This window comes from Choloepus didactylus, chromosome 8, assembly GCF_015220235.1.
Source record: "Choloepus didactylus isolate mChoDid1 chromosome 8, mChoDid1.pri, whole genome shotgun sequence".
NCBI classification, from domain to species: domain Eukaryota; kingdom Metazoa; phylum Chordata; class Mammalia; order Pilosa; family Megalonychidae; genus Choloepus; species Choloepus didactylus.
The window spans coordinates 130,570,637-130,598,621 of record NC_051314.1 but is presented as its reverse complement, the minus strand read 5'-3'; the positions used below and the strand labels follow the sequence as shown (position 1 = coordinate 130,598,621).

At 38.0% G+C, this 27,985-nt stretch overlaps 1 protein-coding gene across 5 annotated transcripts in view; it reads right to left on the bottom strand.

The window, feature by feature from the left end:
- ERC1 (ELKS/RAB6-interacting/CAST family member 1) overlaps positions 1-27,903 on the bottom strand; it is an 805,513-nt gene extending 777,610 nt beyond the window's left edge. For all 5 annotated transcript variants that reach the window (XM_037845053.1, XM_037845055.1, XM_037845056.1 and 2 more), the window contains exon 1: positions 27,649-27,903. The gene's annotated coding sequence lies outside the window, so the exon portion shown is untranslated. The remainder of the gene's footprint in view (positions 1-27,648) is intronic.
- Between the last annotated feature and the right edge of the window lie 82 nt (positions 27,904-27,985).

Here is a 27,985-nt window from a genome sequence, read left to right as displayed (position 1 = left end):
TTTTTTCATATGTGGTGCCTGACATCTCTACTTGTTTAACTTTGCAGTCAGCTAATGATTAAGACTGAGATTTCTTTAAATGCCTACAACCAGTAAGTCTCCTTGTCCTTACTAAGGGGTATCTGGGCATGCTAGTTCATGCCTTCAGTACTCAGCCAGGAAATTGATAACTCTGCCTCAGCCTTCACTTCCTGCTTGTGCAGAGTCTCAAAACAGCCAAAGATGATAAATTAGGGCCTTCTCAGATCTGAGAAGCATGCACACACCCCTGCGCATGCACTGGCCTTCTAGATTCCCAGGAATATAAATTGGAGCTTTCCAAAGCCCCTATGCACATATTATTTCCTAGCTTTTTCTTTTAAAGTTTTTGGTTTGCCTACTATTTTGCTCCAATTGGTATTCACCACTTCAGGCAGCCACAAAGTTAAACAATTGCTCCTAAATATTTTCAAAAAATGCTCCCACAGGAAAGGTTTTTCACATTGGGTAAACTCTTAGGTCAAATAAGACAGCCTTGCAACTGGGGTTTTCCGTAGAACCACCAGACAGCTCAAATAATGAAAATTCTGTAAGAATAAGGCTTTGAAGGAGCACCAACTCCCTTCTGCCCAGTCTGGTGCCTGACAGCCTCCTTGTTTTCACCATGATTTGAGGCTGTTGGTTTTCAGGGCTACCATGGAGCTGGAGAGAGGGGGGGGAAATGGGTCATATTAAAATGCCACAAAATTTACTATTCTGAGATTCAACCTTCTGCCGTTTTTCCTGAATACTTTCCAGATTGCTGCAAACTTTTGGTTAATTGTGAGTTATGAAAAAGTTGATTCTGACTATTTTTTCTGTTGTCAGATTGCTTTTATGGAGGAGAGAATTTGGAGAGACTCTTGATCCTCCATTTTCCTGACATCACTCATAAACAACAAATGCAAATAAATTATTTCAGAGGCCTGGAAAAGACTTGGATTGCACTAACACATATACAGTAGGTTTCACTGAATTGCTTTAATTCTAAAAGCTGAGTAACTTTTATTTATTTATTTTTTTTGGCCTTAGTTGATCAAGGTGACTGGCATTGGTGTTGAGTGAATACTGGTTTGAATGACCCACCCAAGAGTAACAGACAAAATTTAGATAAAAACAAAAATCACCTTGGGAATTTTATGAAGTTAAAGAAAAAATTCTTGACTCCTCTCTTTTTCTCCAAGCCCACATCCAGTTCATCAGCAAATCTCTGGGTTATACCTTCAAAATATATCCAGAATCCAACCATTTCTTTCGGACTCTCCATTTCTGCCCTAGCCCAATCTCCTATCATCTCACATCCAGATTATTGCAATAGGCTTCTAACTAATCTCCTTGTGTAGCTTCTTTAGTTTCAACATTGCAACCAGCAAGATCCTTTTAAAAATTATGTAGGTAAATGTCACTCTTCTGCTCACTGAGAGTAAAAGCTGAAGTCCTAAGCATAGCCTACAAAGCTTTGCGTGGTCTGGACTGTGAAGCTTTCTGACCTCTTCTGTACTTTCCTCCTGGCTCACTCAACCCCAGTCACTCTCTACTCTGGCCATGTGTACTCTGCCTGAAATGCTCTCCCCCCATTTCACTTAGTCCTTTGCAAATGACACCTTATCAGAGAGGCCTTCCCAAACTAATCAGTATATCTAAAATAGTATCACTCCCCTTATCACTCTCTTGCTTCTGCCTCATTTTTCTTCATAGCAAATACTTCTACCTGTTTGCTATATATTTATTTGTTTATTCATTTACCAAGTCTCCCCTTCCTAGGACACAAGCTCCATGAGAGTCTGGACTTTGTTCTTTGCTCTATTCTGAGTATCTTTCACATAGGAGTGATTTCATGAATATTTATTTAGTGAAAGATGAATAGAAGAATGAATGAATGAGAAATTGTAACGCTGTTCAGTGTTACTACAGGAGCCCTTGGTTGGTGACATTTTTGGAACTGACATATTATACAGTACTTTATGCAAAGCAGAAGGAGCCCACACATTTCACATAAAAGCATAAGACAATTATGACTAAATAAAGAAACCTTTTCTTTAAAAGAGAATTGATCTTGTATCTTTGTTCTAGACTCTCATTCATATCACTTAAATCAAGTAAGAATAAGCCATGCAAACATGTTCAAATATGCATCTTAAATATTATCTCCCTTGACCCCACATCTCCCTCCATCTACTACCCATTTCTCTGATTGCTTTCACGACACTTCTTGAAAGTTTGGTCTATAGGTGCCATCTCTACTTCCCCAAGTCTCATTCTCTCAATTCTACTCAGGCTTTCGTAGAACTGCTCTTGTCCAAGTCATCAAGATTTTCTTATTTCCTTACCAGTGGTCACTCTTCCACCCTTCTCTTACCCCATCTCTATCAATGTACCCTTTAACCATTCCATCTTGCTTGAAACACTCTTCTCTTTGTTTCTGGAATGAAATACCTTCCTGGTTTTCTTCCTTACCACACTGGCCACTCTTTGCTTACTCCTTCTTATCTTTCTTGCCTCTACATGCTGGAGTGCTCAGGACTCAGTCTTGGGGATCCTTCTTACATTTATCTATACTTTATTCTTACATTATCTCATCTACTTCCATGGCTTTAAATATTATCTATATGCCAATGACTCCTACATGTATGTTTCTAGTTCTGACCTCTATTCTGACTCCAGACTCACATACTAAGTTGACATTTCCATATGGATGTCTAATAGGTAACATGTTAACACATTTAAGACAAAACTCGTGATTTCCTCCAAACCTGCTCCTGCCCCTGTCCTCCCCATTTCAGTAAATAGCAGCAACACCTTCCCAATTACTTAAGCCAAGAACCTAGGTGTTATCCTTGGTGCCTTTCTTTTGTTTACCCCTTTATTCAGGCTATGGCTTCTTTATGAAAATATCTTCCAAATATGCTATCTCCTCTTCAACTTCATTACTATCACCTTAGGCCAAGTCACCATCTCTAAGCTCCTAACTGGTCCCCCTGTGTCCACACTCATTCCCCTACAAGTTGTTCTCCAAACAACAACCAGAGTGATGTTTTTATTTGGATCAGGTCATTTCCCTGTTAAAATCTCCCAAGGGCTTCCCATAACACTTAGAATGAAACCCAAAATCTTAACCTGGCTTCTAAGATCTACATGGTGTGTCCTCTGCTCCTTCCCTGCCTACCTCTACCTCTTATACTAATCTGCCTTTGGCCCATTAGCCAAACACCTTCCCATCACTGGACCAACCTTTGTAGTTGCTGTCCCCAGCCAGAATCATTCTTTCTGAAAAGTTAGGTATGGATGGCTTCTTCTTGTCATTCAATATCAGCATAAAGTCATTATCAGATATCACCCTCATTTAACATCATCATAACACACTACCTAATATTTTCTTAAGTCTCTTTCCCCACTAGCATGTAAGTTACATGACAGCATGGACTACACTGCTTTGTTCACTGATGTATCCTTAGTGCCTAGAATAATGCTAACTCATGACAGGGCCTAATAAATATGCATTGAATGGATGAAATTTCATATTGAAATATAACAGTGCAGCATAGTAGCATTAAGAGGCACTGGAAGTGGCCTTTGGTTTGAGTTCCTGTTCTGACACTCCCTACGGAACCTTGCCAATTACTTAACCTCTCTAAAATTCAGTTTTCTCATCTGCAAAATAGAGATAATAATAGTGCCTAGTTCTTAGAGGAGTTTTGAGGCTTAAATGAGATATTGCATGTTAAACACTTAGCACACTGGCGCATAGTATTCAATGTTTACATTATTTTTATTTTTTGGAATTCCTGTGAAATTATTATATCATATGCCTAAATGCATGTTTCTCTGGTAAGGAGAGTGGCAATGACTTGATAAGCATTGTAGCTGCCATCACACAATCAACAAGGACAGGAAACAAAAAGAATGCTCTATCCCCTGGGAGTCATGGGAGAATTCAAAGAAACAGAATATGTTTTACTAGATTTGGAACATGGCCCAGCTACTGGTACTAACATAGTGATCCTTGAGGACAATGCCACACAACCTCCTGAAGCCAGACTCCATTTTATATAAAAGAACCTCTGAATTATCAATTCTGTACCATACAGATCCTTTAAATTTCAGCCTGCTTTAGAGTGAGGCATATAATAGGCATGCCAACCACTTCATTTCCTGACCCAAATCAGTGGTAGATTGTATTTACCAAATATGACTGCAACCCTTTCTCCCATTCCACATATTATTGAAACGTGACTCACGTCACTACCATTGAGAAGTGGAGCTCCACCTGCCCGAGGTGAAACTCCAGTCTTCTTGTGGGAAACATTATTTGACAGTTGAATCTTGCCTCCAGTTTAAATACTGTATCAAAATGTGCTCAGCAAGTAACTGAAAGCCCAACCAAGAGTGTTTGAAATCACAGGGATGCTTATTGTTAACAAGAGGTTTGGAAGTCGGAGATCCCAGGGTTTGCACTGTGACTCTAATCAGGACCAGCTATACAATTTGCAGGGCTCAGTGCAGAATGAAAATGCAGAGTCCCTTACTCAAATATTATTAAGGATTTTAGGGAGGTGACCGCAGGGCATTAAGCCAAGCACAGAGTGCTTCTAACCATGGGGCCCTGTAAGACAGGGCCCATGAAGCAGAACTGGCTCTAATGATATCGTTGTGCCACACAGAAAGGGATGGACCGAAAAATTCCCAGTGGACCTCCACCTGCATTTCATTGGCCAGTTCTGAGTTACCTAGTTATATTCAAGAGAGGCTGGGAGGGTGAGTATCAGACAAAGGGGTACTGGAGTGCCACAACTGACTTAGATCAATCAAGATTGAACCCATAAAGAAGAGGACATCGCCGTAAGTCAGAGTTCTACTAGCAAACATAATGGCCTGGGGAATGGCCGTTGGATAAACAGTTGCTTTGTTTTCTACAAGTACCTTATCAGAATGTCAGCGCACATTAAAATCTCCTGTATCCTGTGATCCAGTCAAAGTGGTTTATACCATGAATACACTCCTAATTTCCTGCCCCTGAATTTTTTCTTAGGCTTTTTCCTCTACTTATAAGTTACAGCTCATGTAATTTCTTACTTGTGTAAATCTTACCTATACTTCATACTCTCTTGAAAATGTCATTTCTGTCATAAAGAATTATCCGGTCCCTCAATAGGCTACATTGCTCCCAAATCTAAACTTGTAAGACCTTTTAATTTTAAATTCTAGTCTCTGGGTATATTTGTCTTATCATCCCAATAGTAACTTGTTTTATGTGTATAGCACTTGATAAGGGATCCTGCTACTCAGGCCAAAACAGTACATGTGTGACTCAAGCCAGTCAATCATAGCCCTTCATCATTTCTCAAATTGAATTCAGGAAAAAGAAGCCCCTTTCCTCACTGGTCACAGAATTGAAAAGTTGCAAACCTGGAATGCGCCAGTCTGTCCCTCACAGATCCCTAACTAACACCACATTTTAAGGAAAATTCTAGATTAAAGACCTAACTGAAAGGTTACACTATTAAGGACTAATTTAGAATTTTAGTACAAGATGTAAGATAACCCTTTTGTGACCTATGGCCAGGAAAGAGTTTTTAAATACAATTTTAAAAGCACAAACCAATAAGGGAAAAATATCTATGAATGTTATTACATAAAATTTAAGAATTTCTACTTGACAAATAACAGTATAGACAAAGTTAATAGACAGATGCCAGAATAGAAGATACAAAATCAAATCTCACAAAGGGATTGAGATTTAGAATCTCAAAAAAATGTCTACAAATCAACAAGAAAAAGGTAATAACAGCAAGAGAAAAATGAAGGATATGAACAGCCAATTTAAAGAATAGAAGACCAAAAACTATCACTTTACATCTATTAGACCTCCAAAAATTAGAAAGCTAGATGATGCCAAATGTTGGTGGGGATATGGAGGTATAAGAACCCTAATGAATTGTAGCCAAGTGTGATAAATCTGTCATTACTTAGATAAATTAATATTTGCCTGTGTTTCAACAATTCCACTCCTGCATATATATTCCAAAGGCATTCTCACACAGGATCATAGGGGATATGTATGAGTACATTCACTGTAACATTACGCATGATTATGGGGAATTGGAAGCAACATGGGTGTCCATGGTGGGGAGAGTAGCTAGACAAAATGTGAAGATACACCATAGAGAATGCTGCAGCAGGTAGACGCAGTGGACTTCATGTTACAACAACAGGAACAATCTTAAAAACATGATGCTTAGGGAAAAAAGAAACAGAATGGGATATTTTATTCAATAGCATTTAGATAACTTTGAAAATACATGCACCCCCAGGGGTGTAAATCTTCCTGGCAACATGGAATATGACCCCTGGAGAGGAATCTAGACCAGCATCTGGGATGGAGAACATCTTCTTAATCAAAAGGGGGATGTAAAATGAAATAAGTTTCAGTGGCTGAGAGATTCCAAAAGGAGCCGAGAGGTCACTCTGGTGGGCACTCTTATGCACAATATAGATAACCCTTTTTAGGTTCTAATGAACTGGAATAGCTAGCAGTAAATAGCTGAAACTATCAAACTACAACCCAGAACCCTTGAATCTTGAAGATGATTATATAACAATGTAGCTTATGAGAGGTGACAATGTGATTGGGAAAGCCATGTGGATCACACATCCCTTTGTCCAGTGTATGGATGGATGAGTAGAAAAATGGGGGCAAAAAAAAAAAGACACCTAGTATTCTTTTTTACTTTAATTGTTCTTTTTCACTTTAATTTTTATTCTTATTATTTTTGTGTGTGTGGTAATGAAAATGTTCAAAAATTAATTTTGTTGATGAACGCACAACTATATAATGGTACTGTGAACAACTGATTGTACACTTTGTATGACTGTATGGTATGTGAATATATCTCAATAAAATTGAATTTAAAAAAAATTTATGCACCCTCGGGTGAGGAGGCAAGATGGCAGCATAGAGAGGAATGGAATTTAGTTGGTTCCCTGGAACAACTAATGAACAACCAGGAACAGCTAGTAAATAATTTGGATATAAATAACTGCTGGGAGACAACCATGACTGCACACATCATACACCAACCTGGATTGGGAAGAATGCCTGAGATCACAGAAAAAAATCTGTAAGTAAAAACTGTGGAACTGTGCTGGGAGCTCCCACCCCCCAAGGCAGGCTTAGCTGCAAAACCTTACTGTGGTAGAGAGCAGCACTCTCCCAGCAAGTGAATATAGCTCAACAGAGCTCCAACTGGGTTTTTGTTTTTTTGTTTTTTTTTAATTATTATTTTTATTTTGAAATAAATTCAAAGTTATATGAACAGTTGCAAAAACAATACTAGCCCCATACACAGAATTCCATCATACCCTGATCCCCCTCCCCCGATAGCTCAATCCACCAACTTTAACTTGCTGTCACATCGCTATTTCTTTCCCTCCCTCCCTATCATCCATCATCTATTGCTCTGTTGTCTGAACATATGAGAGTTAGCTGCACACATCCTTGAGCATTCACTATAATTCATGTATACACTTCCCATGAACAAGAACATTCTTTCATGCAATCCCATTAAGCGCAGCTAAGAAGTACAGTATATTCAACAATGATACAAAGCCCACATTCTATATTTCCTTTTCCTTATGTCTCAACTGTGTCCCTTTGAGCCACCTGTCCTCTATCCTCCTGTCCCATCCAAGTCCATCCTTAGCATTCAATTGTCATCTAGTTAGACTTTTTTTTTTTTTCAGTTGTGGAAACATACATACAGCCTAAATCTTCCCATTCCACCCCCTCCCTAGCCTTCCATTAGTGGGATTAATCACATTTAGAATGTTGTAATGCTCTTTCCCACTATCCATTACTAGAAATTTCCCTTCACCTCAAACAGCAACCCTACACTCATTTCTTCCCCATTGCCCCTTCCCCCATTTCTCTTAACCCAAACTCTACTTTTCATCTCCATGGTTATATTCTCTGATAATTTCTTTGTGTTTACTGTGGGGATAAAATTAACCTCTTAAATCCATATCAATCTTGTTTTCCTTTGATACCACCTTCACTTCAATAGGACACATAAACTATGTTCCTATACTCCTTCATTCCCCCACCTTTATATAGTTGTCTAACATTACATATTTTACATTGAGTTCAAAACCACTGATTTGTCATTAGAGTTTGTGTATTTTATATCATGTAGGAAGTAAGTAGTGGAGTTACAGTTCAAAAATTATTGACTTCTATTTGTATTCTATTGTGGTTGGAGAATGTGCTTTGAGTATATTCAATTTTTTTTTTTTAATTTCTTGAAGCTTGTTTTATGTCCCAGCTTACGGTCCCTTCTGCAGAAAGATCTGTGATCACTAGAGAAAAATGAGTGTCCTGGTGCTCTGGGATGTAAGGTACTATATATGTCTGTTAAAATTCTCTGTATCTCTTTCTCCTTTCTTTGTCTCTCTGTTGGTGGGGCTCCCTTTAGAATCTGAAGTAGGGCAGGTCTTTTATTGGCAAAGTCTCTCAGCATTTGTTTGCCTGTGAAAAATTTAAGCTCTCCCTCAAATATGAAGGAGAGTTTTGCGGGATAAAGTATTCTTGGTTGGAAATTTTTCTCTCTCAGAATTTTAAATATGTCATGCCACTGCCTTCTCACCTCCATGGTGGCCACTGAGAAGTCACAACTTAGTCTTATGTTGTTTCCTTTGTATGTGGTGAATTGCTTTTGTCTTGCTGCTTTCAGAACTTGCTCCTTCTCTTCAGTATTTGACAGTCTGATCAGAATATGTCTTGGAGTGGGTTTATTTGGATTTATTCTATTTGGAGTTCACTGGACATTTATGCTTTGTGTATTTATATTGTGTAGAATGCTGGGGAAGTTTTCCCCAACAATTTCTTTGAATACTCTTTCTAGACCTTTACCCTTCTCTTCCCCTTCTGGGACACCAATGAGTCTTAAGTTTGGACGTTTTATTTTATTATCGTATCCCTGAGATCCATTTTGATTTTTTCAATTTTTTTCTCCATTCTTTCTTTTGTTCCTTCATTTTCTGTTCTGTGGACTTCTAGGACACTGAGATGTTCAGCTTCCTCTAGTCTTGTATTGTGAATATCCAGAGTCTTTTTAATTTGGCCAACAGTTTCTTTTATTTCCATGAGATCTTCTATTTTTTTATTTACTCTTGCAATGTCTTCTTTATGCTCTTCTAGGGTCTTCTTTATGTCACTTATATCCTGGGCCATGGTCTTCTTGTAGTTCTGTGATTAATTTTGCAAGGTACTGTGTTTCTTCCGATAACTTGATTTGTGTGTTTGGAGTTGGATTCTCCATATCGTCTGGTTTTATCATATGCATTAAGATTTTCTGTTGTGTTTGGCCTCTTGGCATTTGTTTTGCTTGATAGGGTTCTTTCAAGTTGTAAAAAAAAAAAAAGGATATCGATATAATTTTTCAGAAACAGAGTTTAGTGACGTACACTTCCTCTAACTAACCAGCAGATGGCGCCTGTGATTCACCTATACCCCTCAAGTCAGTTCTCAACCTTGTTCCCATGGTGTGTGGGGAAATGATTCTTGGGTTCAGTTGGAGAACTTAGTTTGGGTGTCTTGCTGGAGCTCTCCGCCCTGAATGTGGGGCATATGTACGGGTGACCAGGGAGGAAGGGCAGTTATAATACTCAAATCCCCCAGGTTCCCGGAGATTCAAGGCTGCTGCAAGAGTGTAAGCCTTCATTTCATTTCAGCCCCAGCCCCTCTCTCTTGCTGTCTCACAAACCACCGGACTTGGCATAGCATCCCTGGGTTCTCTGAGCGGGTCCCCCCTCCCAGCCGCGATCCTCCGGGAGCTCAGCAGAGTGAATTCCGTGCTACATCACCAGTGTGCGCTGTCCCTCAAGGGAAGCCACGGGCCACCGGGCCGTGTGGCGGCGCGCTCTCAGCCTGAAGCAAAAATAGCCGAACGGGGCATCTCAACACCCCCGTCCTCATACAGTTCCTCCTTTCCAGTTCCAAGACAACTGGCGGGGCTCTGGACTGTGGGCACAGCCCCAGGCAGGAGTTTATCCAGCCTTCTGGGGAGCCAGCTCCTAGTGGCAAGGTTTCTTTCTGCTTCCAGCTCTCCCCTCCATTCTTCCGTCCCCAAGGGTATCTGCAGTGGGCTATCTTCCTGGCCAGACCCCAAGAGGCCAGCACAGCTCCCTCTTGCTGTGTTTTACTGCGTGGTTCCTACTATTGCAGCTGCAGCCGCTCCTGGGTTTTTCTCTTTTTTTTCTTTTTTTTAAAGAGCCAGTTGGTCTCCAAACACTGAACCCTGGCTTTCCCAGTTCGCTGCGCGGCTGCAGGTCTTCCAGTCAGCTTACTCACTCGTTTCAGAATGCAGACTCCTGGTTTCACCAAGTATACGGCCCCTCTGGAATTAGGAGACCTCATCCAGCTGGTGCATCGCTGTAACTGGTATTCTGGGTCACTTTCTGGTTTTTTTATCTAGTGTTTTTTACGGAGGTGTTTTTTCACCCTGCCTCACCTAGCCACCATCTTAGGTTTCCCTCAAATATGTTTTTACGTGAGGGAGAACAAATGAATGTCAACCTTGCAAGGTGTTAAAAATAGGGTGGTATTGGGGAAAAAATACAATCAATGCAGACTAGGGACTATATTTAACAGAAACATTGTATTATGCTTTATTTAATGTAACAAAGGCAATATATCAAAGCTAAATGCCTTTAATAGGGGGACATAAGGGAGGAGTATGGGACTCTTGGCATTGGTGATGTTGTCTGACTCTTTTATTCTACTTTAGGTTAACTCTATCTTTCCTTTTTTTGCTTTATAGCTGTCATTTTTTTTCTTTCTTTTTCTTTTTCTTTTGTCTCTCTACCATCATTGACTCTTCCTCCTTCTTTGTGGAAGAAATGGAGATGTCCTTAAATAGATGGTGGTGATGGTGGTGAATACATAAAATATGTCTATACAGGGAACCATCAATTGTTTACTTAGGATGGAAAGTATGGCAGGTGAACAAAAACATCTTAAAAAAAAAAAACGGATTGATGAAGAAACCTTGAGGGCACCACATTGAGTGAAATAAGTTAGACACAAAAGGACAAATATTGCATGGTCTCACTGATATGAACTAATTATAACATGTAAACTCACAGACATGAAATATAAGTTACCAGGATATAGAACAAGGTTAAAGAATGGGGATCAATTGCTTATTATGAACAGAATGTTCAACTAGGGTGAACTTAAGTGTCTGGATATGGACAGAGGTGACGGTAGCACGTTATTGTGAGAATAACTAACAGTGCTGACTGGTATGTGAATATGGTGGAAAGGGGAAGCTTAGAGTCACATATGTCACCAGGAGGAAAGTTGAAGGTTAAAAGATGGGAATGTATAAAACAGTGAATCTTGTGGTGGACAATCCCCATGATTAACTGTACAAATATTAGAAATCTCTTTCATGAACTAGAACAAATGTATGACACTTTAACTAGAAGTTAATAATAGAGGGGTATATAGGGGAAAAATATACCTATTGCAAACTATGTACTACAGATAGTAGAATTTTAACATTCTTTCATCAATATTAACAAATGCAGTATACCAATACTATGAGTCAACAATGGAGGGGGGGTGGTTAGGGGCATGGAAGGATGTGAGTTTTCTTTTTTTGTCTTTATTTCTTTCTGGAGTAATTAAAATGTTCTAAAAATTGAAAAAAAAATTGTGGTGATGGATGCACAGCTGTATGATGGTACCATGGGCAATTATACACTTTGGATCTTTGGATAATTGTATGCTATGTGAACAGTCTCATTCCATGCATCCTCATACATTGTTGGTGGAAATGTAAAATGGTGGAGCTGCTGTGGAAAACAGTTGGACAATTCCTCTGAAAGTTAAGTATCAAATTATCAAATGACTCAGCCATCCCATTCCTAGGTATATACCCCAAAGAGATGAAAGCAGGGACCCAGACAGATATTTTACACCGAGTGTTCAAGTGTTCATAGCAGCTTTATTCACAGTAACCAAAAGGCAAGCAACCCAAGTGTCCATCAACAGATGATGGTAAGTCCGGTTTGCTAATGCTGCTTTTACGCAAAATACCAGAAATGGATTGGCTTTTATAAAGGGGGGTTATTTGGTTACAAAGGTACAGTTTTAAGGCCATAAAAATGTCCAAGGTAAGGCAGCAAAAATCGGGGTACTTCACTGGAAAAAAGGCCATTGGCATCCAGGAAACCTCTGTAGCTTGGGAAGGCATTGGCTGGTGTCTGCTGTTCCAGGTTGTGTTCCAGCTCCACTCTCAGCTCCTGTACATTCTTCAAAGTGTCTATCGTGCCTGCAGCTAGCTATAAGCTCCTTCTTTCTGAGTTTGTATAGTGCTCCAGTGAACTAATCAAGGCCCAGGCTGAATGGGCATGGCCACACCTCCATGGAAATTATCTAATCAGAGTTATCACTTACAGTTGGGTGGGTCACATCATCCACAGAAGCAACCTAAGCCAAAGATTCCAACCTAATCAACACTAATACATCTGCCTCCACAAGACTGCATGAAAGATAATGGTGTTTTTGGGGGCCATACATAACATCCAAACCGGCACAAATGGATAAACAAAATGTTGTATAGACATATAAGGGAATATTAGTCAGCTGTAAAAAGAACTGAAGTACTGGTACATGCTACAACATGGATGAACCTTGAAGACATATTATGTGAAATAAACCAGAAACAAAAGGACAAATTTCCATAATTTCTCAAATGAAATTCTTAGAATAAACAAATTCAGGAGATGGAAAGTGGAATAGGGGTTACCAGCGAAGGAGAGAAGAATGGGAAGTTTATCACTAAATGAGTATCAGTTTTGGTTTTGGATGATGTTAATAGTCTGGAAATATTGGGTGAAAGTTACATGGTATTGTCAATGTACTTAATGTCAAGAATTGTCCACTTAAAATGGTTGAAATGATTTTTATGTTATGTATATTATTTCACCACAATAAAAAATAAAAATAAAAGTTTTAAAACGATACAGGCACCCCAAAAGTTATACATCAAAATTTGCGGGATGCCACTAAAGCAGTTCTTAGAGGAAAACTCATAGCTTTAAATGTTTATATTAGAAAAGAAAAAACAAAAGGAAGTATTTTCGTTTCCTAGGCTGCTCAAAGCAGATACCATGAAATGGATTGGCTTTTAGCAGTGGGAATTAATTAGCTTACAGTTTGAGGCTGTGAAAATGTCCAAATCAAGGCATCATCAAGGTGATACTTTCTTCCCAAAGACTGGATGCTGGCAATCCTTGTTCCTCTGTCACACATTTTAAAAATTTGTACATTTTTAAAATGTAGTGAAACACAGTAAAAGCATTACATTGATAAGGAATTTGTCAATGAGAAAGACTGATATGATACCAGACATAGAGCCTAAATTCTTGCAGAAGATTTTTTCAGAACATAAATTATTCCATAAAAAACCCAATGAACTTCAAAATAATGTTCCTAGGTATTACTATAGTATCACTCATTCCACAGCCTAAGTTCTGACATCAGCCCAGACATACAAATATTAGATCCTAGTTCACCAGCTGCTTCCTTCCTGAAACCTTCCTGCTGCTCCTCCAGAAGTAATATCTTCTTAATTCATCTAAATTCTATTATCTGGATTTCTTATCATTTACTACTTTTAGTTTGCATTATAGTTATCTCTGATATATGTCTTATTTCCTTTCCAGATTGTAAATTCCTTATGAGTAGGTACTGTGTTTCATGGCTTTTTGCATTCTCTGTGGTTCCCACATATAGTAAGTGCTCAGTAAATATTTGTTGAATGAGTGAAAAACAACCAGTCCCCATATCATTTGGAAAGTAAAAACAAAACCCTGTCACATGGAAAAAGGCATTTAACTTAATCAGTCTGGTCCCCAAGAATGGATCAAGAGGTGAAAGATTTTGATACAAAAGGACTTTCTTCTAGTTAGAATTGTCCAAAAATAGGTCTGCTGAATTGTGATGTGGAGTTTTCTATCTTGCAAGGTTTATACAAGCAGAGATTGGATGATTAGTGAAGATGCATAGGACAGAATCCTTTCAGTTCTGAATGTCTCTCAGCAGTAGAAAGCATGGACTCTATAATCAGATCATCTTAAGTTCAAATTTTAGCTAAGCCACTTACTACCTGTATGTTTTTCGGCAAACCACTAAATCTCTCTGTGCCTCGGTTTCTGTAACTGCAAAATGGGGATGATTTCTCTGATTCTAACATGCTTTTTAAAAATAAATTTTTAACATTTGAACATTTCTGAAACTGGGATGCTTCTTGTGGTTTGTTTTCAGCCAAGTAACAGTTGTGATGTAACTGTCAGTTCATATTGTTCAAATTTGAAATGAGTTAGGTACAATCTTAGTATTCTACACGTCAAGTTTAACTCCCATTTAATATGTCTTTCAAAAGATTACAGTACAAATCTGAGTTGAAACAAAAAGTACTTTTGTATATAAAAAGTCATGGAAACAGCAGTGGCATGTAAATTTCAGATTATTGAAAAAATATTTATTGTTGATTGGGAGCCTTTTCTTTCTTTATTGATTGTAAATAAAATGATGGGAAGTCTTAAAATTGATGACATTTTATAATCAATGAAATATGGTAGCATCTACCTCATGGGGTTATTGTAGGGATTAAATTAGTTCCTATATTATAAGTGCTTATGATATAAGACTGACACAAAGTTAATGCCATATCACATTATTATTATTATATTTTGATATGTTTAGTCATCAATTTCAGCAGTTGCATTCTGTAAGCTAATATCTAAATAGGGTGTCATGAGCCAGGAGGGTTATGGGAATTGCAAAACTTTCCCTTTGGGGGGCTTCTCCAAGGTGGAAATACATCCTTGGAAATTAAGACTCAATGGCATTAAAGAAGAAGAAGGCCTATGAGAATACAATAAGATCTGTGGAATTAGACTCTTCAAACTCCTCTCAGAGGTCATTCTGGAGGTAATTCTTATGCATTATATAGATATCCCTTTTCAGTTTTCAGTGTATTGGAATAACTAGAAGGAAATACCTGAAACTGTTGAACTGCAACCCAGTAGCCTTGATTCTTCAAGACAACTGTATAAATAATATAGCTTACATGGTATGACCATATGATTGTGAAAACCTTTTGGCTCACACTCCCTTTATTCAGTGTATGGACAGATGAGTAGAAAAATGGGGACAAAAATTAAATGAATAATAGGGGAGAATGTGGGGGATGAGATGTTTTGGGTGTTCTCTTTTACTTTTATTTTTAGTCTTTTTTTTTTTTTTTTGGAATAATGAACATCTCCAAAAATTGTGGTGATGAATGCACAACTATTTGATGGTACAGTGAGCAACTGATTGTACACTTTGGATGACTGTAGGGTATGTGACTATATCTCAATAAAATTGAATTAAAAAAAAAAGAAAAACGAAACAAGTCCTCTCAGTGAAATGAATGCAACTGAAAAGGCTCTGGAAGTAAAAATATCATGGTTATGGTGGCAGCATCGGCCTTGCCTCTTTTACTCTCAAAAGTTTCTGCTCTGACCCACATCTCTGGTCTGCTACTTCACTGTCGGGCAGAACTTCCAGCAATCTGAAGCTAAATCACTGGAAAAGGACTCATTTTGTTCTAAACATCGGCTGAATCTGCAGCAACAGGGAGGGAGTCAGTGCTTCTCCAAATTTCCTCACCTGCCACTGCCTCAACTCCTGCTACAGCAACTTTTCACAGGGAGTAGGTTAGTTGGGCAAAGATGTTTTGCTTGGAAGTGGGGTGGTCCTGATCCCAGCTGGCTCTGTTTCAGAACCCTGGTTTGGATAGTGTGCTCAGGGTGGGCTCTGTGGAATGGTAATTATTCAGAGAATGCAATACAGAGATTTCCACTTGACAACTGCTATTTGTGTTCTCAAAGCCTCTCATATCCTGGTTAAGAAAGGCAGTAGGATGTGTTAAGAACATCAAAACTGAGACCCACACCCACATAGTAAATATCTGATAATATATGAAGACCTGCTTTTTAAAAAGCAGTGGCTAATCAATGATATATTAAAATTTCACTAGTGTTATACAAAGCATTAGGTTCACTTCTGCCCCAACTTCAGTAAGAGCAAGCAATATGGGGAGTGAGGGGGCAGAGGAAGCCCTGGAGGGGACGAGGCGGCACTGCTGTCTGTCATCCTCCAAGTAACCAATCTGCTACAGAAACCAGGGATCCCTAATCTCTGAAAATATTTTAGATTGCTTTCTGCACAACCATACTTTCTGGCTTCAAGAGCATAAAGATTCAGTCCTCGATACCTGGGGGGTGACATCCTATATAGGAAAGGTCGAGTTTCAACGTGGCTGGTTTTCGTGTGTGCTTGAAGGCAGATTCGCGATAACAACCAGCAGTACGAGAGAAAGGGAAGAATTTGCACCGCTTTCGGAGTGTGCTTTTTAAGGCGAGGGAAAAACGTCTCTGTTTTGAGGCGTGACTCAACCTGCCCGTCTCTACCTCAAAGGATTATGCTCGGGATAAAGTATAATTTTAAAAGCCTGGAGCATCTTAGAAGGAAACTGATAAACACCAGGTGTTTTAATACGGCTAATTTTATTATTGCAAGGCAACTTGAAACGCTATCAGGACGCCAATCTGCTCCAGAGCCGTTCGTGTAGGTGGTTCTGAAGGCATAGATCAGGAGTAACACAGAATGCCTCAGCTGTCATTTCAAAAAATTATTTCTTTCTGAATAGAAAACATCGGCATTGATTTATTTATTATTTATGGTTTTTTATCAGAGTAGTTAATTTACAGAAAAATCATGCAAAAGTACAGAGTTCCCAAATGCCCCCCTCCCCACAGTTTTCCCTATTATTAACATTTTGCATTACTATTCATTGTGGGGGGATACAAAAATGTATTCGTTTATAGAAAAAATAAAGTCACCCACAGTCCCACCGCCTAGTCTTTTAGTCTTTTTTTAAATGAAAACATACATAAAACATGTGGTACAACATTAGTATCATATATAGTATTTAAAAATTTTTTAATCCAGAAATAATTTCAAACATAAAAAGTACCATGAATATCTGTATACCCTTTACCCGGATAAGCTTATAATGCTTATAGTTAATATTTTACCCCATTTGCATTATCATTTGTTCTCTTTCCTTATATATATGTATACATGTACATATACATAATTTTTTTCTGAGCCATTTGAGAGTGAGTTACATACATGATGGCTTTTTTACCACCTAAGTAATTCAGTGTATATTTCCTAAGGAAAAAATTTTGTCTTAACTAACCACAGCCTTCATAAATTCCATATATATGTAAGTTTACATGGATACAAGAATTTCATCTAATCTATCATCCTTATTTCAATGTTATCAATTGAGCCAAAACATCCTTTACGGCATTCCTTCCTCTTCAGCGTGGGATCCAGATATTATATTTTGTTGTCACATCTCTTTAGTATCCTTTATTCTGGGACATTTTCACAGCCTTTGTCTTTTATGACATTGACATCTTTGAAGGTTGTAGTCCCCCTTTTCTGTCCCCAGCACACACTTTTTTTCTTTTAATTGAATGTTCCTCATCTTGTGTTCGTCTGATGTTTCTGAGTGATTAGATTGAGGCTATCCATTCTCTGCTGGAACCCTGAATAGGTGATTTGTGTCCTCAGGGTATCACATCTGGAAGCACACAATGGCCCTCTGTTCCTCATTGGTGATATTAATTTTGATCACCTGCCCAAGATTTGCCCAATTTTTCCAGTATAAGTTTGGGTTTTTTTTCCTCCTTTGCAACTTATAAGTCTATGGGGAGATACTTGAAGATCATGCAAATATTCTGCTCCTTATCAAATTTCCCCCTAGACTGAGCATCCATTCATGATGCATGCCTGATTCAATCTTTAATAAGACGGTTGCCATATGATGATTTTCCAACTCCAGCATTTTCTCAGTGTTTGCAAGTAGGCCCTTGCCAATCTACTTGAACAAGAGACCTCCCTTTCCTCTGTTCATTTATTTATTTTTAATTGGGAAGGACTCATTAATTCTTCTCAATACAATTTTTCCACATGTTCAACTTTCAGATACTCTAACAGCATCATTTTTTTCCCCATAGACATTCCATCTTCATCTCCTTTCCACTCTTGATTCACTGTCCTCTGGCCTGCTGCATAGTTTCCTTCCTGAGACTTCCTTCTTATCATCTAGGAATTTTATTCACCTTTCTTCAGTGTTGGATCCAGTTTCCTTAATCCTTTACCATACTCTTTCTTGGTTTCCTTTTACATTTTGATGGAAATATTCTTCTGTAACTTTCTGAGAAAGGGTGTAGTGGACAACAAATTAATTTTTTAAGAGTGTGTATGCCTAAAAACATTTTTACATTTTCTCTCACTTTATTGATAGTTTGGGTATCAAATTCTAGCTTGGAAATTATTTTTCTTCAGAATTTGAAGGCATTGCTTTAATGTCTTTTAGTTTCCCATAGCTGCACTGGGGATGTCCAATGCCCCTTCTGATTCTTGTTACTTTTTTTTTAATAAAAAATTATTTACATTTTTATTATGAGCAGATTCATAAAAGAAAGGTTAAAAAAAAAGGTAGTGTCACTTTATAACCAAGCTTTAGTATAACGTTTTTATATAAAGTGGAAATTTTGGTCATATGCATAACTATAATTGAACGTTCTACTTCATTTAGCATAAATAGTTTTCTTTTGTGTAATATAATACTGGTGCTTTTGGAAGTACATAGACAGCTGACCATTACTAATAAGAATAATCATTAAGAAGTATTTACACAGAAACAAAAGGACAAATAATGTATGGTCTCACTAATATGAACTAACATTAATGAGCAAACTTTGAGAGTCAAAAGCTGAGAACACAAGTTAGCAGATAGAAAGAGGGTAGAGATCGGACATTTGATGCTGAAGGAGTATAGAATGTTCAATAGGATTGATTGTATATATCCATCAATGGATAGAATAATACTGTGTGATGCAAGCACAATATTGTAAGTACACTGAACAAAGATGTCTGTGAGTAAAGCTGAAAGAGGAGTGCTAGAGGCAAGTATGACACCAGAAGGAAAGATAGATGATAAAGACAGGGACCATATAACTTAGTGAATCATAAAGTGGTCAATGGTGGTGACTAAGTATACAAATATACAAATGTTGTTACATGTGGGAGAACAAATGAATGTCAACCTTGCAAGGTGTTGAAAAAGGGATGGTATTGGGGAAAAATATAATCAAAGCAAACTGGAGTTTATGGTTAACAGAAACATTGTAATACGTGTCCATTAAATGTAACAAAGGCAATATATCAAAGCTAAATGTCTACAAGATGGGGGATAGAAGGGAGGGGTATGGGATTCTTGGAAGTGGTGCTGTCTGACCTTATATTGTACTGTGTGGTATTTTAATTTTTTATTTTTTTTACTATTCTTTAAAAAAATTTTTTTGAAGTAATGAATATGTTCAAGTGCTGACTGTGGTGATTAATGCACAACTATATGATGAAACTGTGAACAAATGATTGTACACTGTGGATGACTGCATGGTACGTGAATATAACTCTATAAAATCGCAGGGAAAAATATAAACAGAGGGATACAAGTGCTGGAGAAAACATGGAGAGTGATGTACCTATTTACTGTTGGTGAGGAAACAGAATGGAGTAGCCTATCTGGAGGACAGTGTGGTGGTTCCACAATAACCTAAGTTTGTGGATGCCATAAGGTTCTGCAACCTCATTGTGGGGTATATACTTGGAAGATCTGAGAGCAGGGACACGAATGGACATTTGCACACTGGTGTTTATGTTGGCAGTACTCACTATTTGCAATGGATAGAGGTGGCCTAGGGTTACACTGATGAATGGAATGGTAAACTGTTATGTATACACACTATAGAATATTGAGCAGCTGCTAGAAGGAATGAGGCTGTGAGACACTCCACTAAGTGAATGGATCTTGAGGACAGCATTTTGAGTGAAGTACAACAGAAACGAAAGGAAACATTATAATGCCTCACTCTTATGGACTAACTATAATGTGTAAACTCTGAGAATTGAATCTTAAAGCACACAGTTTATCATGGGAATGCTTATCGTAATGGTACCTAGATTGTAAGCTCTTAACAGCAGTCACATCTATTCCTGAGTTATAATGGTTACCTCTAAATTCTGAGATGCTGAGCTCTTGTGTATAATCTGGTTGGTCTCTGAAACTTTCGGTATCTGTGTGACACCTGAAACTCAGAGCTAAAGCTTGCAGCTATGAATGTCAGTATTACCTCATACAGCAACTGTAAAAAAAAGCTGAAAAAGAGTTCAGACCTCAGTTAGAGATATGAACTAAGGGAACTGGTTAGGACTAAGGCAAATAAGACCAAAGGGTAAGGGACGATATCGACTATGTTTTAAACCTCCAATTTTTGTGTGAGACCAAGGGAAGAGATGTTTATTTGGTGATGGATCTATATTTTCCGTAGCACTCTAAATAATTTAACTTGTATAGTCAGTTTATTCAAACACCATGATTATATTGTAGTTTGAATAAGAAGTGAGATCTGGCAAGTTAGTGTGAAATTCAGATACATCCTAAAGTAATCTGGGCAGAGAATGAGGATATATTTTCAGGGACCCCTGGGGAACTGGGGAAGAATGCGGAAATGTTGGACTTCCCCACCTGGGTTGTTAATGGCATTCTTGCAAACATTGAGGACTGACAGTTTAGCAGGACGAGCCCTCAATCCTGGGGTGTGCCCCTGTGAAGCTGCTGCAAAGGAGAGGCTGAGCCTACTTTCTGAGAAAACGTTCTTGACCAAAAGGGGGAAGTGAAATGAAACAAAACAAAGTTTCAGTGGCTGAGAGATTTCAAATATAGTGGAGAGGTCACTACAGAGGGCATTCTTACGTGCTATATAGATATCCCTTTTTAGTTTTTAGTGTATTGGAATAGCTAGAAGGAAATAACCTGAAACTGTCAAACTGCAACCCAGTAGCCTTGATTCTTGAAGACGATTGCTTAACTATGTAGCTTACATGGTGTGACTGTGTGATTGTGAAAACCTCATGGTTCACACTCCCTTTATCCAGTCTGTGGGACAGATGAGTAGAAAAATGGGGACAAAAACAAATGAAAAATAGGGTGGGATGGAATGTTTGAGTATTCTTTTTTTACTTTAATTAAATTAATTAATTAATTTATTTATTTATTTTTGGAGTAAGAAAAATGTTCAAAAGTTGATTCTGGTGATGAATGCACAACTATATGATAGTGCTGTGAACAGCTGATTGTACACTGTGGATGATTCAGGGTATGTGAATACATCTCAGTAAAACTATTTTTTTAAAAAGAAGTATTTACATATCTTCAGCTTGATTATAATCCTTTTTCTAACTTATATACAAAGCTGGATGAAAAGATTAAAGATTTTAAGGATTTTCAGAACAGTGAAATGAACAGCACAAAAATAAAAAATAGATATGCATTTGTGCTGGTTTGTATATATTATATCCCCCAGAAAAAGACATATCCTTTGATGCAATCTTGTGGGGGCAGATGTATTAGTGTGGATTAGGTTGGAACCTTTGGATTAGGTTGTTTCCATGGAGATGTGACCCACCCAACTGTGGGTAACACCTCTGACTGGATTATTTCCATGGAGGGGTGGCACTACCCATTCAGCGTAGACCTTGATTGGTTACCGGAGTACTTTAAAAATAGAGTTACAAAGGCCCAGATGTTAGCTGCAGCTGAAAGACACATTTTGAAGATGGCCGTTGAAAGCTGACATTTTGGAGAACGCCATTTTGAAACGCAACCTGGGAGCAAGCAGATGCCAGCCACGTGCCTTCAGAGCTAACAGAGGTTTTCTGGATGCCATTGGCCATCCTTTAACGAAGGTACCCTATTGTCAATGCCTTACCTTAGGCACTTTATGGCTTTAAGACTGTAACTCTGTAACCAAATAACCCCCTTTATAAAAGCCAATCCATCTCTGGTGTTTTGCAAATAGCATTAGCAAACCGGAACAGATTTTGGTACTAGAGAAGTGGGGTGCTGCTGAGCTTGCAAATACCAAACATGTTGGAATGGCTTTTTAAATGAATAAGAGGAATATTCTGGAAGAATTGTGAGGAGCTTGATAGAAAAGGCCTAGACTGCTTTGAAGAGACTGTTGGTAGACTATGGACTATAAAGATACTTCTGATGAAGCCTTGGACAGAGTGATGAATGTGTCATTGCCAACTGGAAGAAAGGCGATACCTCTTTCAAAGTGGCACAGAATTTGGCAAAATGGAGTCCTGGTGTTGGATGGAAGGCAAAAGTTAAAAATGACAACTTGGGATACTTGGCTGATGAGATTTCGACACTAAATATCAAGAGTGTGGCCTGGCTTCTCCTTGCAGCTTACAGTAAAATGTGAGTGGAGAGAGATAAGCTAAGAACTGAACTATTGGGTACAAAGAAACCAGAAATTGATGGTTTGGAAGATTCTGGGCTTCCAGAAAGTGAAACCCGAGGCTATAGCCCCACATGAGGATTTAACCAAACATGGAACCCAACCACCACCTCAGTACAAGCCAGGATTGGAGATGGAGTTATCCAGAAAGGATTTGTGGAAAGTCTTATTGTCTGAAGTTTTTGATCCCTGTGTGCTTCACGCCAAGCGAACGACATTTTTGAGAGAATTGTACAGCCGGAGCCATGGCTGGTCTGGATTGGAGGAGACGAAGGAACAAATTGAAGGAATAATTTCTTCAAAGACAGAGCCATGGAGATTGAGGTCTGGAGTCAGGAGGTCTCGGGCTGGGAGAGTGGAGCAGCCCATGCACGTGTAAAGGGTGAGTTTGCCCTGGAGGTAGAGCACGGGCCTTTGGCCTCAATGCTCAGGAAGAGTGCTGCCACCCCAGACCCCAAAGGCGGTGGAGCACATTCCCCAGGGACTTGGGAGAGCCTGGTCACCACCTGACTATTCGGAGCAGGGAGAGCCTTTGCCCCAGAGAGGGAGAGTCTGGGTGGCACCTTGATGCTTGAGGAGGGTTGGGCTGAGAAGAAGGTGTTCTTCCCCATGTGTGGATATGTTGGAGCACTCACCCCAGCTTTTGGAGAGAAAAGGGCTGCCCCGTAGGCCCTTGGAAAGGGTTGGATTCCCGCTCTCTCAAGCCCCAAGGATAAGACGTTATTCTGTGAATGACTCTCAGACTTTGAAATCTAATGGAGTTTGCCTTGCAGGTTTTAGAAACTGTTTTGATCCTGTTAACCCAGATTTCCTTTGTTTCTCCTTATGGCAATGGGAATATTTATCCTATGACTGTCCCTCCTTTGTATATTAGAAGCAGATAACTTGTTCTAAGTTTCAAAGATCCACAGCCAGAAGGGAATTTTGCTTTAGGACAGAACACGCCTGTCACTGATTTTGATGGGATCTTGTACTTACCTACTGTTACTGATAAGATTTAAGTTTTTGTGATATTGTGATGGTATGAATCTACTGTATTTGGAAGGAATATGTTTTTCTGGGATCCAGGGGGTGGAATGTGCTGGTTTGTATCTATTATGTCCCCCAGAAAAAGACATATTCTTTGATGCAATCTTGTGGGGGCAGACATATTAGTGTGGATTAGGTTGGAACCTTTGGATTAGGTTTTTTCCATGGAGATGTGACCCACCCAACTGTGGGTAACACCTCTGACTGGATTATTTCCATGGAGGGGTGGCCCTACCTATTCAGCATGGTTACTGATTGGTTACTGGAGTACTTTAAAAAGGCCCAGATGCTAGCTGCAGCTGAGAGACACATTTTGAAGATAGCTGTTGAAAACTGACATTTTGGAGAATGCCATTTTGAAACGCAACCTGGGAGCAAGCAGATGCTAGCCACATGCCTTCAGAGCTAACAGAGGTTTTCTGGATGCCATTGGCCATCCTTCAGTGAACACACCCTAATGTTGACATCTTACCTTGGACACTTTATGGCTTTAAGACTAACTCTGTAACCAAATAAACCCCCTTTATAAAAACCAATCCATCTCTGGTGTTTTGTAAATGGCACCATTAGCAAACTGGAACAGCAATTTAAAAATTTATAGTGAAAATAAACCCAATTAAGCAAATACTTTTGTTTTTCTTTTTTCTCGACTGATAGAATGGTTATACAAATTTCAGGAGTAAATATAAAATTTGTTAGTACTCTTCCAGAGTTTAAAAGGCAGCTTCCACCATCTGTTATATGACCTCTAAATTTATATTTTTTTGTCCATATCTTCCTTATTATTTTATTAGAGAAGTTATGGGTTTACAGAACAATCATGCATAAAATACAGGATTCCCATATACCAACGTATTATTAACACTTTGCATTGGTGTGGTACATGTGCTACAATTGATGAAAGCACATTTTCATAACTGTATTATTAACTATAGTCCATGGTTTAACTTAGGGTTCACTATTTGTGATATGTGGTTCCATGGATTTTTTTTAAATTTTATGCTCGTACCATATATACAACCTAACATTTCCCTTTTACCACATTCAAATATATAATTCAGTGCTGTTAATTACGTCTATAATATTGTGCTACCATCACCACCATCCATTACCAAAACTTTTCCATCATCTCAAATAGAAATTGTACACATTTTGAGCTTTAACTTCCTATTCTCTACACCATCTAGTCCCCTGGTAACCTGAAATCTAAATTCTTACTCTAAAATCTGCATATTCTAATTATTTCATATCCATGGATTCCTGTACTTTTGATGTAACCTGACACTCTGTATGTAAAAAATATGTAATATGTTTTATGTTTTTCATTTTGGACATTTTCATTTAGGATATTTTCTCTATCTCTTATGCTCTAAAATTTCTCAGCATCATTCTTTTTCAATCTATTGTACTAAGCCCTGGGTTGGACCTCTTCGGTTCCAAAAAAATATTTTGTATGTTCTCTTTGTTAATTTTCTTCTTGATGTTTTCTTATTCTCTCTTTCTGGAATCCCTATTTGCCAGATGATGTACTTCCTTGAGTGATGCTTTAATTTTCTTATTGCTTCTCTTAAAAAAATTTTTTTTTAATTAGAGAAGTTGTGGGTTTACAGAACAATACTGCATAAAATACACCTCCCCATCACCAACACCTTGCATTGGTGTGGAACATTTTTTACAACTGATGATAGCACTTTTTTATGATTGCACTTTTTTTTAAACATTTTAACAGTTACCTTTTTAATAACTGATGAAAGATTATTAAATATTAAGTTAAAGATTTTTAAAGATTATTAAAATATTACTATTAACTATTGTCCATAGTTTGCATTAAGTGTATTTTCCCCATATACCATCCTAATATATTAATACCTTGTATTAATGATGTATATTTGTTGTAATTCATGAAAAGAATATTCCTATAGTTGTACTACTAATTATAGGCCATCATCTATAACAGGGTTCACTGTGTTTTTTAGTTCTTATTCTAGCAACAAAAATGACGTAAAATTTCCCTTTCAACCAAATTCAACTATATAATTCAGTGCTATTAATTACACTCACAGTTATGTGCTTTTATTATCCACCTTTTTAACTGACTTTCTAGGTATTTATTTGACTTATCGTCCAGGCTTATTCCTGAAATTTTTATTTTAGCTATCATATTTTTAATTTCTAAGAGCTTTCTTCAGCAAATGAAGGTTCCTTTTCTTTTCTTTTTTTAACATACTATTTCCTTCATGAATAGAATGCAGTATCTTCTATGTTTATGTTTTCTTTGAAAAAAAAATTTTGTTTGCATTGTCTCTTGGGTTCCTTTGTCATTTGTTTTGCTGGCATTCATGATCCTTGGCTGTCCTCATATTTAAGAATGAAGTACTAACAAGTTGACTGGAAGCTTTCTGTGTGCATGGATGCTCTCTGATGGACTTCATTATAGGCAAGTTTTTTAATGTATACAGTTTTGGAGCCTGCCTTTTCCATGGAAAATGAACTTGAACATTTTTCCATGTGAATAAACATTCTTCTAAACATGACTTTTAATGATTGTATTATTTAAAGTATTCATTACTATAATGTGGTATTTTAATTTGTTTCTGATAATTATTCAGGGTATAAATACTGTTTGTGCAGAATATTCATATAACTAAATCTCTGTGTATATCCCTGATATTTTCCTTAGAATAATGTCCTAGAAGTTTAATTCCTGGATCAGAGAGTATGCACATTTTAATGTTTTTAATATATATTGCCACATTACTTTCCTGAAAGATTACATAAGCTTGTATTACCACTAGAAGTGTGGAAGTATCAACTATAATGAATATTATCAAGCAAAATTACTTCAATATATGATCATAGAAAGAGGTTGGAAAGAGTAAACATCAACTGATAACAATAGTTAACCTCTGAGAATGGTTTTGATGCACGAATGGTCAAATAATGTTAGATTTATCTTTATTGCTTGGATTTTGCAATAAGAATATATCATGTAATATTTGTGTAAAAATAAATATTTTTGAATTTCCTAATTTGATGTGTGAAATGCTATACTTGTTTTAATATGTATGCTTTTTACTTTTATCAAAGTTAAACCTCATTTTATATTTATTATATTTCTCCTTTTGTGAAATATCTATTCATGTCCTTTGTCTATTTTTTACTGAGTTGTTAAAACTTGGTATATTATATAAACTCTTTACCATATTTGTTGATGATATTGCTCTTTCTTGTTGATTTTCATTGTTTTATTGTATATTTATTTTTACTTACAAAGTTTAAAAATTTATATGTAGGTAGTTACATTTATTTAGCTTTTCCTTTAAGATTTGTTAGCTTTTATACTTAAGAAAGCCCCTCCCCATTCTGAGGTGAGATATTAATCTATGTATTTTTTACTTTGTTTTATGTACATCTGTGTGTGCATGTGTGTTTAACACTTCACCCTTGAATTCAACTGGAATTTAATTTGGTGTATATTTTTATAAGGAATCTAACTTTTACCTCCAAGAGTTAACGAACTGTCCCAACACCAATGTTTAATTTTTTTTGTTTGTTTTTGTTCTTGTTTTTCTAATAAACTTTCCCTTCTCTGCTGACTTGCACCGTCACCTCTGGTTCTGATTCTAGGCTCTTCCAAAAGCTTTCAATGGTCTAATTGGGAAGAGTGCGTAGCCATGCAGGAAATTACTTGCTCAGGAGCATTACTGGCCAGATAATTAACAGTCTGGTTAAAGGAGCTTAGGGAAGCAACCAATTTGAGAATTTAAGAGGTGATTTTGTTGGAGCTCTTAATACTTTATTTGGGGCTGTGATGACTAAACTTTTAGTCAGATTTTTTAGCATTGCTAATAGGATGCGTAATCGCCACCCACTTCCAAGGGAAACTCTAAAGAAGATCTCTCCTCCCAGAACTCCCCACATATCCATTTCTCTCCGGTCCTTGCTAATTTAAGAAGCCATCAACCTTGCTAATTTAAGAAGCCATCAGGTGATGATTAGATGTGTGCGGTCCACACTGCCTCGGTTTGCCGTGCCTCCCTGGACTGGAATCCAGTCAGGATCTCGATAACTATTATTAAAAATACTTGAAAGCATTACCTTCTTTTTCTGCAATATCCCAAATGTGCAAGGATGGATACTGGGAGGTCCTTCCTGGCCTCGCACCCGTGTCCTAACTGAGCATTGGATACGTGAGGTAGTGTGGGAAGGCACAGAAATTGCAGGCCCCAAGAGGCCTTAGATTAGGCCTCCTCCCCAGTGAGAACTCGCAGGACCCACTAACGGATCCACGCGGCCGCAGACCCATACCGCGGACGTAGAAGCGGTGGAGGGCAGGGCTGGATAAAGGCGTGGAGAGAGTAGCTCAGGTCGCAGACGACAGTGACGCGCTTCCAGCTTGCTTTACGGCCTTCGACAGCTTGCTTTGCGGCTCCTT